Source organism: Equus quagga, chromosome 8 (genome assembly GCF_021613505.1).
Source record: "Equus quagga isolate Etosha38 chromosome 8, UCLA_HA_Equagga_1.0, whole genome shotgun sequence".
Classification (NCBI taxonomy): domain Eukaryota; kingdom Metazoa; phylum Chordata; class Mammalia; order Perissodactyla; family Equidae; genus Equus; species Equus quagga.
Genome location: NC_060274.1, coordinates 103,537,411 through 103,553,875, shown reverse-complemented (window position 1 = coordinate 103,553,875; position 16,465 = coordinate 103,537,411). Strand labels below are relative to the sequence as shown.

The 16,465-nt window shown below is 37.5% G+C and overlaps 1 protein-coding gene and 1 non-coding gene across 4 annotated transcripts in view; one reads left to right on the top strand and one right to left on the bottom strand.

Annotated features, from left to right (window-relative positions):
- CADPS2 (calcium dependent secretion activator 2) overlaps positions 1–16,465 on the top strand; it is a 495,748-nt gene that overhangs the window by 128,370 nt on the left and 350,913 nt on the right. The window lies entirely within an intron of this gene.
- LOC124244289 (U6 spliceosomal RNA) lies at positions 684–790 on the bottom strand. Its single transcript, XR_006889939.1, has one exon. It is a non-coding gene; the product is annotated as a U6 spliceosomal RNA (small nuclear RNA).

The following is a 16,465-nucleotide window of genomic DNA, read 5'->3' as shown; positions in this document are numbered from 1 at the left end:
ATTAATCTATCAGTGGTGATTTTCTCATTTATCAGGTTTAGTTGACTTTAGCTGTGAGGGCCATTTCTAACTGTGGAGACACACACACACACACACACACACACATGCATACACATATATGTAAAGCTGTACTAAATATGTGTTGCCAATTAAATTAAAAATACATCTTCATTCTCTGGGGATACAAGTACCTTCAAAGTCTGTTGGATATTTTTTTAGCTTCATAAATGCTATTTCTTTAATGATTTTATGAATAGCTTTTTCTTTCTTGGTTGTAGGTTTATGTTTTCTACAAACAGTTAAGAGTTGTCTGTCTGTTCTTATATTGGTTGTACCTTCTGATTTTTGGTCTACTTTACGTCTCTTTAATACCTGGGATCTTAGTATGTGACTCCAAATACTTTTTTTCCTACCTTATTTGACCAAAAACATTTCTTCATGGTACGTTTATTATTTTAAAAGGTAGAGAATTTCAACAAGATCATGACAGGATTGGATCTTTCTGGGTGTTTATATGTGGTGCCCACTTGGGCGTGTGTGCGTGTGTCTTTGTATGTCCATATCTAGGTCTGTTTTAATATTTACTGTGAATACTATTTAATCTGTTATATAGAAGGATATACTGTGAAGATAATGATTTCATATGACTGTAATTTCTATCATTTCTTTGTTTTGTTTTTTTTTTAAATATGCAACGCTTCACCAATTTGCGTGTCATCCTTGCTCAGGGGCCATGCTAATCTTCTCTGTGTTGTTCCAATTTTAGTATATGTGCTGCCAAAGCGAGCACTATCATGTCTTTTTTTATAAGATGTCTTAAGTTTGGTTTAAATACAGGCCTATAAAGTAATAACAATAAAGAAGAAATATGTTTTTGAAACTTCAACCTTTTTCTCATAAAATTAGCATAGTTAGAAAAAAAATGGACCCGAGCATCTAAACCGCCTAACTAGACAGAGGACTGGAACACGAAAAGAAGAAAGAAATGGCAGGCAGCATACACAGCGACCTAATAAAAGTTGGCGGTTATAGTCTTGATCATTTTACGGTTGCTAATTGTTGTTAGATTCTGCTGTAACTTCACCTTTTGATTTTAATTGAAGTTTTCTTTTTGCCTTTCAAGTTTTTTTTTTCCCCCTGCAAGGAGCTTACTCTCTGGAGGAGGACATAAGATGGATGCTGATTCTGCTTGCTTTTTTTTTTTTCTGGTCTTATCTGGCTTGTTTTCTGCGTTTTCTTTCTGGCTGTAACTTTTTTGCTTGTGTTTTTGTTTTTTCAATTTAGGAAACTACAGCTGATTCTGTGATGGGTAACCATCGGTTTATTGCAACGTGTTAGTTTCCACAGTGGTCTTCCTGTTAGGTATCTGCTCTGTTGCACAAAATTCAGATGGATTTCATCCAGATATAACCAATGACAGTGTGATTTATAACGGACATGTGGAAAAGGGAATGGCTTTTCTCTTGGAGATTTCCAGAAGATGGTATATAATTGCTTACTACTTGCTTTCAGCATAAGAGAAGCTTTCAATTTACTGTGCAAGAAAAGGGTGTTGGTGGGGCCGGCTCCGTGGCCGAGTGATTAAGTTCGTGCACTCTGCTGCAGCGGCCCAGGGTTTGGATCCTGGGCGCCGACATGGCACTGCTCGTCAGGCCACGTTGAGGTGACGTCCCACATCCCACAACTAGAAGGACATGCAACTAAGATATACAGCTGTGTACGGGGTGGTTTGGGGAGATAAAGCAGGAAAAAAAAAAAAGAAAAGGGTGTTGGAGCTTTTTTCCCCCCTTTTGAGAGTTGGCTTTATTCACAACCTTTCACAAAGGCTGTGTAGTCTTATTCCTTTTGTTTATGTTCTCTTCTGCTTCCAAAGAGTGGAGGAGAGTTAGAAGGATTTAATCTTTAAAGTATTACCAAAATGGTATTGAAATAAGTTTTCCCTCATCACCATTTGCTTTTCATATTTCCTTTTTGTTAATGAGACAAATGAGAATTCCTTCACTAAAAAAAAAATATGTATATTTTCAGGGTTTATTTTCAAATTTCATATAAGAGGGAAAATTACTCATTTTCATTTCAAAATAGTTTCAGCCCTTATATTGCATACTTTAACTTAAAATGTATTTTTAAATTCTGGGATTCAGAAGTTTTCTACTTTATTACTTTAAGAACACTTTTTAATAGAAGTAATATATGTTTATGTTAGTTTTAAAAATACTAAAGTTTTTGTAATCCTAAAACTTATAAAAAATAAAATTTTTTAAAAATATCTTTTTAAAAAAAAAAAATCACCTCTAATTCCAACACCTATTAACAACTCCTATTAACAGTTTGGTGCTTCTCTTTTGTACATATGAAACTACAGTCAACTTTTTTTCCTATTATGTCATGATCATCCTTTAATAGCAAATATTCTCCATAAACGTGGTTTTAAATAGTTCCCTAGCAGACCATTTTGAGCCTGTATCCAAATTTTCTTTAATTTCCTTCTTATTGTTAGACACTTGAGCTTTCTCCATTTTTAATTATTCATAAATGCTGAAGTGATCATGTATATTCTTAAATTGGTTCATCTTTGATAAATTTCTGCAAGTGGTGTTCCTGGGTGTTAGGAGCTGACCGTTGTTTAAACTCTTCACACGGGTTACCAAAATGCCCTCAAGAAAAATAGTAACAATTCATGCTACCAAAACAATCTGAATGCCATTTTTTCCCTTCGCACATGGTATTATCATAAAATGCCAGCTGTTAGGTTCACTTCTTTCTATTTTACTATTAGTGAAGCTTAACATTTGCGTATGGGTCATTCATATTTCTTTGTGAATTAGCTATTTTATATATTTGTCCATTTTTCCATGTGGGTGTTCATCTTCTAAATACTAATTTATATGTGTTCTTTATACACTAAGAAGACTACCAGTCCCTTCTTATGCTGCAATTATTTTCAATTTTTTTTTCTCTTTTTCATTTTTGTAAGTTTCCTTACCTTTGATACTCATCCATTTCCTGTTCTGGTAGAGTGAAAGACATGTTCATATACAAGTAGAGACTGCACCCCGTTTTATTTCCTTTGGATTTGATTTTCTTGTTCATAAATCATTGGTGACAGTGGTTTGCATCATCTTTCTCCTTCTCTCCTCATTCCAGCTACCACCCTTCTTGGATTAGGAGCTCCGTGAGTAGAATATGTTGGTGTAACTCATGTCGTTGCTGTGGACCTGTTTCCCCCGCTGTTGGAGGGCGAAGATGACCTCTAAAGCTCCCTCCAGTTGTGCACAGTCTCCGAGAGTTAGTTTCTTTACGCTTCTCCTTTCCCTTGACCTGCATTCTCTCGCATCTCCAAAATGTGAAGAACCAACAAAGGAGCGTGGCTTGATACTGTAGTTCCAGGACAAATCTCCAGACTATGTTTTTAAAAATTTTTATACAGATTCATGTTAAAAAAAGAAACCGAACAAAAAAACCTCTATCTTCCTAGTTCAGAACACCAAGGAATTTGATTTTAGTCGTCGGCTTCTTCCCAAGGAAACTGGGAATAATCGCCAACTTCCTACCACCAGCAATCAGTTTGGTATCATTCCTTCACCTCCCTTCTTTCCTAGATATTATACCCTCCTCTCTTAATATTTTTTTGAAAATTAGGTGCGGTTGTTAAATGGTTTGTGAAAACTGAGAGCCTTTTTTTTTTTTGAGGGAGATTAGCCCTGAGCTAACATCTGCTGCCAATCCTCCTCTTTTTACTGAGGAAGACTGGCCCTGAGCTAACATCTGTGCCCATCTTCCTCCACTTTGTATGTGGGATGCCTGGCATGGCATGGCTTGATGAGCACTGCATAGGTCCGTGCCCAGGATCCAAACTGGTGAAACCTGGTCTCCTGAAGCAGAGCATGTGAACTTAACTGCTATGCCACTGGGCCGGCCCCCTGAGAGTCTCTTAAGGTAGTTGTTTTGTTTGATGTTATTGCCTTACTTTTTTACAATTAATATGCACAATCTGAGTATTATTTAGTCTTGTGTGTGCAGGCTAGAGATAAAAGGGCTGGGCAGATCTATATTTAAATATTTCGATGAAAATTTCTTTGTCATTTTACTTTGGAATGGAATGTTACTTTTCATATTCCAAGGGATGTTTGACCTGTCAAAATCTCTTATAAACTTTGAAATAATGCCATGGACAAGGCCTGTTTTTTCATAGTGAATTGATGATCGCTAAGTAAACCAAGATTGGCAGCCTGTGGCAGGAGGGTAGGAAAAAAGGTCAACACATTCATAGATGAAATCCAGTACCCAGTAATGAGCAGTGAGGTTTTAAATTTGCGTTGAGCTCTGCAGATCACATTGAATTTGTTATTTTTGATATTAGCCATTTTATTTCACATCACGTTTTCTTAAATTCTCCGGATGGCATTTCAAATTAAGTATTCTGTAAGCATCTGGAAAATGTGTTTTTGTGTCTGAGATTCCTATTTCTGTTTGGGGCAGCTTGCTTTATGCTGCCTGTCGGTGTGTTTTGTGGAGTTGTCTGCATTCTTGATGGCATCCGTTTTGCCATGAAAACTGGATAATTCATAGATTGTAGAGTTTTGTTCCTTGAAGATAGCCGAGGAAATCATCTTGTTTGAGTGTTTTCCTCTTCTTTCTTTATATATTTTTAAAAGAAACTGAGATGATGAGTTTCTCAAGCCCACATAGCAAGTTTGCGGCAGAGGACAGGGCCAGACCTCTCTTAACTCTTTCCTTCTCTTTTCTTCTCCATCTCCATTCTTACAAAAGGATGTTGTGTCTTTACAGTGGGCTGACGGGGAGTAGACTTACTGCAGATCTCCAGTTTGACCAGTGATCTGGAAATCTGATCCAAGGCAGGTAGCCACAAAGAGCAGAAGCACATCTGATTTACCTCTGTGTCACATTCTTTAATCCCCAAACCCAGTGAGAGAGTGCTCAATTTAGGGTTACCACACTGCAGAGGTAGGGCCTTGCCATATCTGAGGTACTTATTTTTGTGCTATGCCAGTCTTTTTTTTTTTTTTTTTTGGGCAGGGAAAGATTGGCTCTGAGCTAACATCTGTTGCCAGTCTTCCTCTTTCTTTTCTTGCCCTCCCCAAAGCCCCAGCACATAGTTGTATATTCTAGTTGTAAGTCCTTCTAGTTCTTTTATGTGAGCTGCCGCCACAGCATGGCAGCTAACAGACAAGTGGTGTGGTTCTGTGACCCAGAAGTGAACCTGGACCATTGAAGCGGTGAGAGGGCCTAACTTTAACCACTGGGCCATCAGGGCTGGCTCCACAGACTTCTTATTCTTTAGCCTGATGCAACAATTCAGGAAGAGTTTAGACACGTCTGGGAGTGTTTGTAACTATCACGCTCTCTTTTGGATGCCCTATCAGACGCTCTTGGTTCTTTATATTCAGAATCAGTAAAGCCGCCACCTCCTCCAGCGAAATTGCCGAGTTAGCGCCTCGAGGATCTCTGAGCAGTGCACTGCTGCAGCTTTCTGACGCCTGAGCCCCTGTGGTCACAGATTATGTTTCCTAAGATTGCGCTTTAATAAGGGAAATGCTCTTTAACTTTAAATGTCTTTCTTAAGGAGATTGCTTAGTTTTATTTATTTTACTTTAAATTACCTTGACACCTTAAGGTTAAGTAACGTTTCTTTGAAAACTATAGTTATTTACCTCATTAGATAAATGGTATCTTATGTGAATTGGCTTTTTGTAGCAGAAAGTTCTTCCTAATTTTAGAGTTAGAAATTTCCTTTATTGCCAGGGGCTGGTCCTGTGGCAAAGAGGTTAAGTTTGCATGCTCTGCTTCAGCAGCCTGGTGGTGTTCACCGGTTTGGATCCTCGGTGTGGACAGGTGTACTGATCAAGCCCTGCTGTGGTAGCATCCCACATAGAGGAACTAGAATGACTAACAACTAGGATATACAACCATTTACTGGGGCTTAGGGAGAAAAATTAAAATAAAAGGAAGATTGGCAACAGATGTTAGCTCAGAGACAATTTTCCTCACCACCAACAACAAAAAAACCTTTAAAAAATTTCCTATTATCGTGAGCATTGTTCACTTTTTAAAAATTTTCAGGGGTAAGTAATCCCATTTCCTGACTCTTTAGGACACTGAAAGAGTCATGGAGTTTTATGCTTATTTAAATGTCAGTCTTCATTTCCTCTACATATGTTGTATCAGATTTACTCTTGGCCTTTTTATGATTGAATTTCTGTTTTTAAAGCTTTTTGTCTGTCTGTGGTTTCAGGGGTGAGATCTTGAGAGGAATCGCATTTATCCTTGTTAGCACACTCCCAATGGGTGCTAGTCTCATCTTAGTATATTTAAAACTTTTTCCTCTCTTGGTCATAAAAAAGTGGATAGAATAAGCTCTTCAAAAGCATAAAAAGTAGGTAAAACATGCAAGACTATGACTAGACTAGCTAAGATAGTCACTGATCATCTGTTTCTAGTACATTTTTAGTTTAGCTTGTGTAATTGCCTTTATAGTAATCATTTTCAAAATATGTATTGAAAGGCCTGTTTTCTTTTGATACCCCGTAAAACACGCTAAAGACATAGTCCCTACTCTTTAACACATTACAGTTTAAAAAAATAGTCATTTTTGTCACTGAAGGTACCTCTAGGATGGGGAATCTTGTTTTCAGAAGATCATTGGGAGGAACATTCTTTTGCATACAAATCCAGGTTAGTGAAGGTAGTTTTACTTAAAAGTGGTTGAGCTGATGAGGTAAGATTTGGTGTCTTGAAGGACATCTATTTGAAAAATATTTCAAGCTGTTTAGGAGATGTCTCCTATTTTTAGCCAAGGGGATAATATCAAATTTGTATGCATTTATCCTATAAACCTTCAGCCATCTCCTATGTGTGAGGTGCTGTGCAGGTGCCCTCCAGGTGCCTGGGTCCTACCTTGCTCTTAAGTACTCGATATTCTATTAAGGGTTAAGGTACCTTCCCGGTGTTCCCAGCCATGATGTGAGGAAAGGACATGATGAGTGCTAGAAGAGAAAAAGATGGTTTTGGAGAGAAACTGATGAGTTGCAATTTACATCTGAGGTTCTTAATCTGGATTGAATTCAGGGAATGTGTGAACTCAGATGGGTAAACATCACACTTCTATTTTCACTAACCTCTAACTGAAATTTAGCATTTGCTTACATTATGAATGTAGACAATAAACCACAGTGGTGCTAGCAGTATCTGTGGCTTTATCACCAGTCAAAATACTTGTATTTTTGTATCACATATTTTATTGCAGCTATCTTGAAGTACTGTTCATGTTCATGAATTACACTGAAACTATAGTACTTTTAAACCCTTCATTACATATTGTTAGTGAATTATTAAAGATGCACATAAATTGCTATAGCATGAATTGGTTTTTAAAAATACTTTTATAGCTGTATTTCAGTAAAACTGCTTTCCTTCGTTATCCTGTGAATTGAATTTAATGTATTTAAAAGCATTATCCTGAGAAGAGATCCAGAGACTTTACCAAACTGCCAAAAGTTTCCTGGTACAAAAATGGTTAGAAATCTCTGACTTATAGGACTTGTGAAGGCTTCATCACAGAGAAAATAGAGTTTAAACACGGGGGAGAAACAGGCAGAAAAAGTTGCTCTCTTTCTCTCTAGGTTGCAATTCCAGATCTAACACCTTTTATCTGTGTGACTCCTGAAACTTACTTAACCTTGTTGTACTTCATTTTCTTCATCTGTAAAACAGAGATGCTAATGTACCTACCTCCCAGGATTGTTGGTGATTTTAGGAAGGTGACAAAAGGTAGATCATTTTTGGGGGCATCCTAGAAGAACCCAAAGGTTCCCCATGTATATCTCTCTATGAGGTATCAGTAGATACATGCTTATAATACCTTAAAATTTATTTACTGTCTAGGTGTATTTAAGAGTATACATTTTTAACAGCAAGAATACTGTTTTTGTGTATTTTTAATTGTTTACAAATGTTTGGCATGTCCTCTCAAATCACAGAACTTAAAACTAACATTGTTATTTAATTTAATGAGATTATGTTTTCGCTGTGGGATACACTTATCATCTTTCGAGCAGTTTAGACGGACTCCGTAGGCCTGGCTGACACCTTCAGCATGGCACTCAGATTTGTTTTATTTCTACTTAGCCAGCATTTGAGTGCCCACTGATTGTGTGGATTTGGAATAGTCCAGTGCTCCAAAATTGGGGAGAAATAATGATGTAAAGCGTAATGTTTAGGAAACATTATTTTCGTAATTGTAGTTTTCTATTGCAAGAACTCTCCTTTTTGAGCAAGCTCTTTCCATTTTGCGATGATTTGTAAGTGCTTTGAGTTTTTAAATTACAAGAAATAGTTGCAGAGAGGAAATTTTTCTTTCCCCAATGGCCTTTAATCTCTGCATGATTTCTGATGAGGCTAGTAAGTGATGATTTTCTGCTTTTGTGATTTTTTTTCAGTCACCTTGGAATATATTTAATCCTTTATGCACTGCTAAGATTTTAGCTTGACTAGAGTTTTCTGTTCTAAAAATTTCTAAGTCCCATAGAGGAATTTAATTCGCATTCTAGCTTATCTTCCGCTTATACAATTATGTGCATATCTGATGGTGTAGCATGCACAGAAGGTGTTACACCAGTGATGATTACAGATGGATATGGAGGGTCCTTCAAGAGGGTAAGGTATTAAATATACTTCTGTTCCATGCATGTTGGGAAGAAAAATGGAGACCAGCCTTCCCCTTCTCTCTGTGCCTGGCAGCCTATGTTTTTTAAACTGGCTTCATTGCATGCTCCTGTGCACTCATAGATGATAGGCGTGGTGTAAACTTGGCCCACTCTTCTTTCCTTAGCAGGTTAGTCAGAGAAAGGAAATGATTTGAGCAAGCTAGGGAGCAGAGAGGAAGGGCTCTGTGCGGGGGCTTCCAGCTTGCTGCCTCCATGCAGAGCTCTACACATCAGTCAGGCTGGTCCTCTCTCTCCCAGTCCCTTCTTCCTTCCTCTTCCCCTTCCCCTTCCTTTCTTCCTTTTCCCCCTCCTCCTTCCTCCTCTTTACAGAGCTCTCTGCACAGTCAGGCTGGACCCCCAGGGCCCTCTGAAGTGAGTGGTAGCTGTGGTTGCCTCCTCCCACAATTGAGGAACTCTGGCTTGCCCCCATGGCTATCAGCAAGTATACGAAGGGGCCTGAGTCCATATAACATGGAGGGATTTACATCGTGGCTTTTCCTTTACTTAGCTCTTCAAAATTGTGTACACTTATAACGGCGCAAGGTAGCCATCCATGAAAGTTTTATTATTGAAATAATAAGTAGGAAGTGATCATTGTAAATGCAGCAGGGCTGGAGGAGAAAGCAGGATAGAGTTCCCTGTGACCTTAAATTGTTGGCCAGGTAACTCTCTGACTGAAAAACGGGTTCGTTTCATTGTTTCTATTTGCTGTTATGCCAAACCAGCTGGTGGTCAGGGTTCCTGCCTCCCACATGGTGTCTGAGAGGTGGTCAGTGGTCAGTGCTTCAGCTTCTCTGCTCTACAGTGATCTCTCCTTCAAGTGTTGTATGTAATGCTCGGGTTGTATATGGACCTGTTTGATCAGTTCCTTGTCGTCTCTTCCACCTTGATGTCTTTAGTCCATTCAGGCTGCTGTAACAAAACACTGTAGACTGGGTGACTTAGAAACAACAGAAATTTCTCACAGTTCTGGAGGCTGGGAAGTCCAGGATCATGGTTCTGGCAGGTCAGTGTGGTGTTTGACAAGGACTTACTTTCTGGGTGGTAGATAGTGCCTTCTCACTGTGTCCTTACATGGTAGAAGGGCCTAGGGAGCTCTGTGGGGTCTCTTTTATAAGAGCACTAATCCTATTCATGAGGGCTCCACCTTCCAAAGGCCCCAGCTTCTAATACTATCACATTGGGGGTTAGAATTTCAACATACGAAATTTGGGGGGATGCAAACATTCAAATTTTAGCACCTTATTTCACGAAACTTCCTCATACATACATAACTAGTTAGTGATGGGGGGGGAAAAAGTGTGATTTTTGAATATAATGTGATTACTTGAATATAATGTACACTTGCTTCTCATTATCCTGTGCCCTGTTTAGAAGGCTCTTGCCATCCTTATCTACCTGGGGAGCGCTTGCTGCCTGTCCTGTAAGACTGAGCTCACTCATTACATCCTCTGGGTGACTTTCCCTAGTCTGTCTTCCTTCCTCCTCTCCTCTCCCTTCCTCCCTCTCTCTTCCCCCTCTCTCTTCCCTCTTTCTGGTTGTCTCCCCCCTCCTCCTCCTTTCCCTTCTTTTCCTCTCTCCTCACCCTCTTCCGTGATTTTCCATGTGTGAAACATTTCCAGATATATAGGAATATAATGGAGAATGTTGATATGAAGTTCTCTGGGTTCTCAGATTAAGATGGTTGAATTGCATAATGAGAATCAGATAAACTACACATATAAAGTTTCTACCTTAGTAAACTCTAAATGCGTGTGTTTTTTTTTTTAAGTAAAGAATGTGAAATATACTACTGTTGTGCTGAGATAATTAGTATTTCAGTATTTTCTGCCCAGTAATTTTTACTACGTGGAGAAAATGATTATGCCCTCTCCAGGGTGCATTCTTAAATCTAAGCACTGTTAGCTAAAAGTTGAAAGGAAAGAAAGATTTCAGTTCTAAACGTTGTATAAGAAGATTTTCTACAGTACAGTGTTGCTTACTCTCCCTAATATTAAAGCTGTTTCATTATTACTATTAACTTTTGGGTATGGAAGTTAGTTATTATCTTTTCATTTCCAAGATAATTTCCAGGTGGAAAATCTAAGCAGTATTATCTGTAAGCCTTTTGTAGTCAATATTCATTGGGAGAAAAAGGTTCTGCCACTTCTTAAATGTCAGTGTGGCTTATAATATTTGTAAAAATTTTTACATGGCCTTATCCATTTAATGTTTTTGTTTAAAATTTTTTTAAAAACTTAAGAACTACTTGTGGTCTTTTTTGTCTTCATACCTTTAATTTACACATTTTTGAAGTTGTCAGTCTATTGAAGCATTACGACTAAATACCTGTCACCTTTGCTTGTTTGGTGGGACCAAACTGTGACAAGGAGAAAACTTCTTAATTGGGTTCTGACAGCCTATTTGAGAAATTAACACAAAATGGTAAAAGGTGATAGATAATGCCACATATGAAAATAAGCTGGAATCAGTCAGCCTGAATTCAAAAGTAGAATGTAAAGAATAGATATTAGGAAAGATTGTTTACACTACAAGAAGTCTTTGTCATTTAGCTCATTATAAAGTTCCCTTAAGTGGCAAATTTTATAGATATATTGAAAATCAGATATAATGCAAGTGTTAGACATGATCCACATTTGAAATTTTCTCTTCTAATGGAATGAAAGACATGTTTATATTCCAAGTAGAGACTGAACTCCACTTTATTTCTTTTGGGCTCTGAGTGACTGTAAATGGACTCATACTACTTCAGATCAGGTTTTGTGGTCCAAATGAGTTTGCTGCAAGCTTAGGGAAAAAAAATTCTTAGTTTTTCTTGTTGAATTGTGTATGAAATATTGTGGCTGTTAGTAAAATTTAGGGGAACACAATCATACATTGTTAATATCTCTGTTAGGGCCAGGGTGGATGACTTTCAGCTTTGATGGTTCCCTACTAAGAGCAAATAATGGGGGATTTTTACTCTGGAGCTTTGCACTGTGGTTTGTTTTCGTAGTTGTACAACTTACTTTCTGTCAGAGATTGTGTGACAGTTTTTAAGCCTTACACTGTGGAGAATTTGACCATGGCAGATGAGTATAGCTGGCTTTGTGGGAAAGCGGCTCTTTCTTTAGAGGCAGGACTATACACTTCAGACCTTACTCAAAGGAGTAGGAACTCAGTTTGAACTGCAGGTGGGCCACATAGGTGGCCTTGGTACACAGGCCTGGAATGATGCTCATATATTCCTAGGCATAGGAGTATGGAAGAGGGAATCTTTTTATGTCTTTTAAGTAAAGGCAAAACAATATTTGCTTTTAAATTTCAAGGCACGGGAATCCTGTGTGACGTATAGAGGAGTCAAAATTGGATTCGTGTGGCTTGTCCACAGGCTCAAGTTACCCACTCCCTACCCAACCCCTCACCATTTTGGCTCTAGAGGGAGAAACTTTCTGTAGGAGGCAGGATTATGAGGCCTATCCAAAGCTAACTAGAGACAATGGACAGTTCAATAATGTCTGTTCACTAAAGAATGATGTCATGTCACTGGAGAGAACTCCTATGCTGTTTAGTGCTGGGAGGATGAAAGGGGAGCTTAAGAGGTTTTATATATGATGAAAGAGATTGAAGAACCTCAAATAAAACCTGATAACAGGGGCAGTCATCACTGCAAAGAAGAAAGTAGGGCCTCAAATGCCATTCTGAGAGGAGATTGTATAAATAGATTCTTCCACTACTCAGATTTGGTAAATCTGTAATGCCAAAATTCGCCTCTTGATGGGAATATTTAGGTTCACAGATCATAGATTCAGAACAACTGCCGTGGACTGACAGACTAGCATCTGGACAAAGCTAAAACCAAAGCTGCTTTTTTTGGTTGACCTTGTTTAACTTATACTTCTCAATCTTTGCTATAGTCTTTGTGAAATACATTTTTGCCTGAGATAATTGATCTACTGCTCTCTGAGTCTGGGTATTTAATTCTGTAGGTAATAGCCACACAGAATAAACTTATGAGATATAAACAAAAGTAAACATAGTAAAAGCAAAAATAAAATAGAAATATCTAGTTCTAGGAGAAGACCTGCGAGACTAATGCTACCAAGATTGATTAAAAAAAAGCACAGATAAACACAATTAGGAATATGAAATGAGATTTAACTACAGATCGAGCAATTTTTTAAAAAAAATCATGAAATTGATAAAATTCTAGTAAATTGGAAACTTAAGTGATACATCTTTTGGAAAACAAAACTGACTCAAGAAGAAATAGAAAACCTGAAGGAACTGTTGGCCATTAAGATAGTGAAGTGATAATTAAGTCTGTTCTAACAAAAGAGTCCTAGGCTCGAATGGTTTTACCTGACCTTCAAGGAAAGATAGCTTCTAATTTTTAAGGAAAGCTTGTTTGATGAGGCTAGTGTATCTTTGCACAAACCAAATTTGGAAAATATAAGAATAGAAAACTAAAGACCAGTCTCATTTTACTTGGATGTGAAAATCCTTAATAAAATATTAGTAAATAAAATTCAGTGATAAACATCATGAAGTATGGTTGTGTGTGAATGATTCACTATTAGAAAAACTATAATCACCTACCACATTGAGAGAAAAAAAATGCTTATATTAATATTACAGAAATGGCATTTAATAAAATTCAACGTCTGTTTATGATAAAAATATTCAAGATAAAGACAAGCGCTAGTAGCAAACTTCTTGAATACCTGTCATAAATTTACAGAAAATATCATAATCATGAAGATTTTGAAGTTTTCAAATGAAAATCAGGAATAAGACAAGAATGGCTGTCGTCACTTACTGTTCAGTATTGTGATGAAAGTCCCAGTCAAGAAAAACGAGAGTCGTTAAACTTGTAAAGGTAAACTACCCATATTTGCAGATGGTATACTTTTTACCTAGACAATTTCAAGAGGACCTATAGAGAAAGTAGTAAAATTAGTGACTTCAGCAAGATTGCTGGATAAAAGCTAGACAGACTTCCAGAGATCTGTAGCACTTTTATTAAATAATTTATTAGAAAACAGCAGTGGGAAAAAAAATCCTTCTCAAAAGCATCAAAACTCAAAGTACTTTATTGATAGAAATCTAACAAAATACTACAAGGCCCCAGGGGAGAAATCTTATGAAACATTGCTGAAGAACACAGAGCAGAGATATACCATGTTTCTGAATGGGAAGACTCAGTGTCATAAGGGTGTCGGTTATCCTCAGTGTAGTGAGCAAGTTGTTGCAGTTACAACCCCGAATAGGGTTTGGTTTGTTTTGTTTTACATTTGATAAACTGATACTGAAATTTGTATGTAAAAGCAAAGGGTCAAGAATAGGCAAGACTATAGAGGAGGAGGAGAAGTGACATGGGGAGATTTGCCCTACTAGAGATCAAAGTTATTATAATTGAGCTAGTGTGGTGTTAATAGAGGGGCAGGTAAATAAGCCAATTAAACCCACGCATAGATATAAACTTGATAACGTTTCACAGATGGTGTTACAAACTTTTGGAGAAATAGTGGACTGATGAATAAACGTTGCTAGGGTAGTTGGCTACCCATGTGGAGTTAAAGATAATACTGGATGCCGTCCTCACACTCCACACAACGTTCTAAATATATTAAGTACAGAAATATGAAAAGCAAAAATTTAGAAGAAAACATAAGAGAACATCAAGGATAGGTTTAAAAACGACTGTTTTTTTAAACCAAAGGAAGCACAAACCATAAATGAATAAATGAAAAATTCTACTAAAGCTGAGATAATTCATATTACAAATGAAACAAAGTAGGAGGAAAATAAGACTGAGATATTACAATGCCTGCAATCAACATAGGCTTATTCTCTGAAATATATGCAGAGCTCCTGTACATCTGTATGAAAAGGCAAACAATCCCTGAACAAAATGAATAAAGGAAAGGAATAACAATCCAAAGACTAGGAAATCTAAGTGGCCAATAAACTGTATTGGTTTCATGTAGCTGCTGTAACAAATGGCCACAAACTCTTGTTTTTATTTAAAACAACAGATGTGTTCTCTCACAGTTTGGGAGGCCAGACATCTGGAATGAGGGTGTCAGCAGACCTACATTCCCTCTGAAAGCTCTAGGGGAGAATTCTTCAAAGCCTCTTCTGGCTTTTGGTGGCTGTTGACATTCTTTGACTTCCTTGGCTTGTGACCACATCCAGTGTCTTCCTTGTCTTTACATTGCCTCTCTTTTTCTGTCTGCCAAATGTTCCCTGTGTTTCTGTTATAAGGACACTTGTCATTGGAATTGGACCCACCCCATAATCCAGGATGATCCTTCATCTCAAAATCCTTGATTTCATTTCATCTGCAAAGACTTTTTTCAAATAAGATAACATTCCCGGGCTGCAGGGATTTGACATGGATGTGTATTTTGGAGAGTCATCATTCAACTCACTAAAGTGTCAAGAGATGATTAACATCCCTAGTAATCAACGATGTTCACATTAAAGTAATGAGAGACCATTTGTCATCTTTCAGTTTTCCAAATTTGGAAACATGAAATTTTTTTAAGACTAAAGAGAAATAAGTACTTACGTGCTTCTGGCTGAAGTGTAAATCTTTGCAAACACTTTGGTGATATCTGTTCAACTTGAAGATCCTGATGCCTATACCCTGTGACATGGAAATTGAAAATGCAAGAGTATACTCTAGAGAAATTCCAGCACAAGGAAACCTGTACAGCAATGTCCTTTGCAACATTGTTTGAAATATGGAAGAAGTGAAAACAGCCCAAATATCCATCAGTAGACAAGTGAATAAATATAAAGTGTGACATATTCATACAAGAGAGTGCTATAAAGTTAAGTGAATGGGTGAATCTCAGACAATGATGAGCAAAACAAAGTGCAACATGATTTGTATAGTTCTATGTCTATAAAGTTATAATGTGCAGTGTAACTTTCTATATTTATAATACATGCATATAAAACTTTAATGGGATTAATACTACATTCAGGATAGGGTTTATCTCTGGGGACTCCGGAAGGATTACTGGCTTGGGAATTGGTATATAAGGAGCTTCAAGTGTTGTCTGTAACTTAATTTTCCTTAAAAAAAAAAAAAGAAAAAGATGAAAAGCAAATATACTGTACTGAGTTGGGTAGTGTTCTCCGCAAATTCAAATCCTTCCCAGAACCTCAGAATGTGAGTTTATTTGGAAATAGGGTTGTTGCAGGTATAACTAGTTAAACTAAGGTGGGGGCATACTGGAGTAGAGTGGGCCCTTAATCTAATGACTAGCATCCTTATACAATGAGAAAAGAGAGACATAGGGAAGAACAGCCTGTGAAGATGAAGGTCGATGTGGACGTTGGAGTAGTATGTCTACCAGGGGACACCAAGGACTGCTAGAATCCTCAGAACATAGTAGAGAAGTATGGAACAGATTCTTTCTCGGAGCCTGCCAACGCCTTGATTTTCCATCTCTAGCTTCCAGAGCTGTGAACAAACACTGTTTCAAGTCATCTAGTTTGTGGTACTTTGTTCCAACAGCCTTGGGAACTGAATACATATCCACAATGTTCAGATTCATTACAGTTGGGTGATGAGTACATGAGTGTTATATTATTATCTATATTTTTCTTTTTCTGTATTACATCTTAAAAATATTTAAAAGCAAACAAACCCCTACTAATTTGGTTGAATTTTCTGTAATTAACCTTTCCGATGGAGTTAAAGAATAAAATAGATGTGTGCATAATTGGCAAAATGAGCAGTGCTC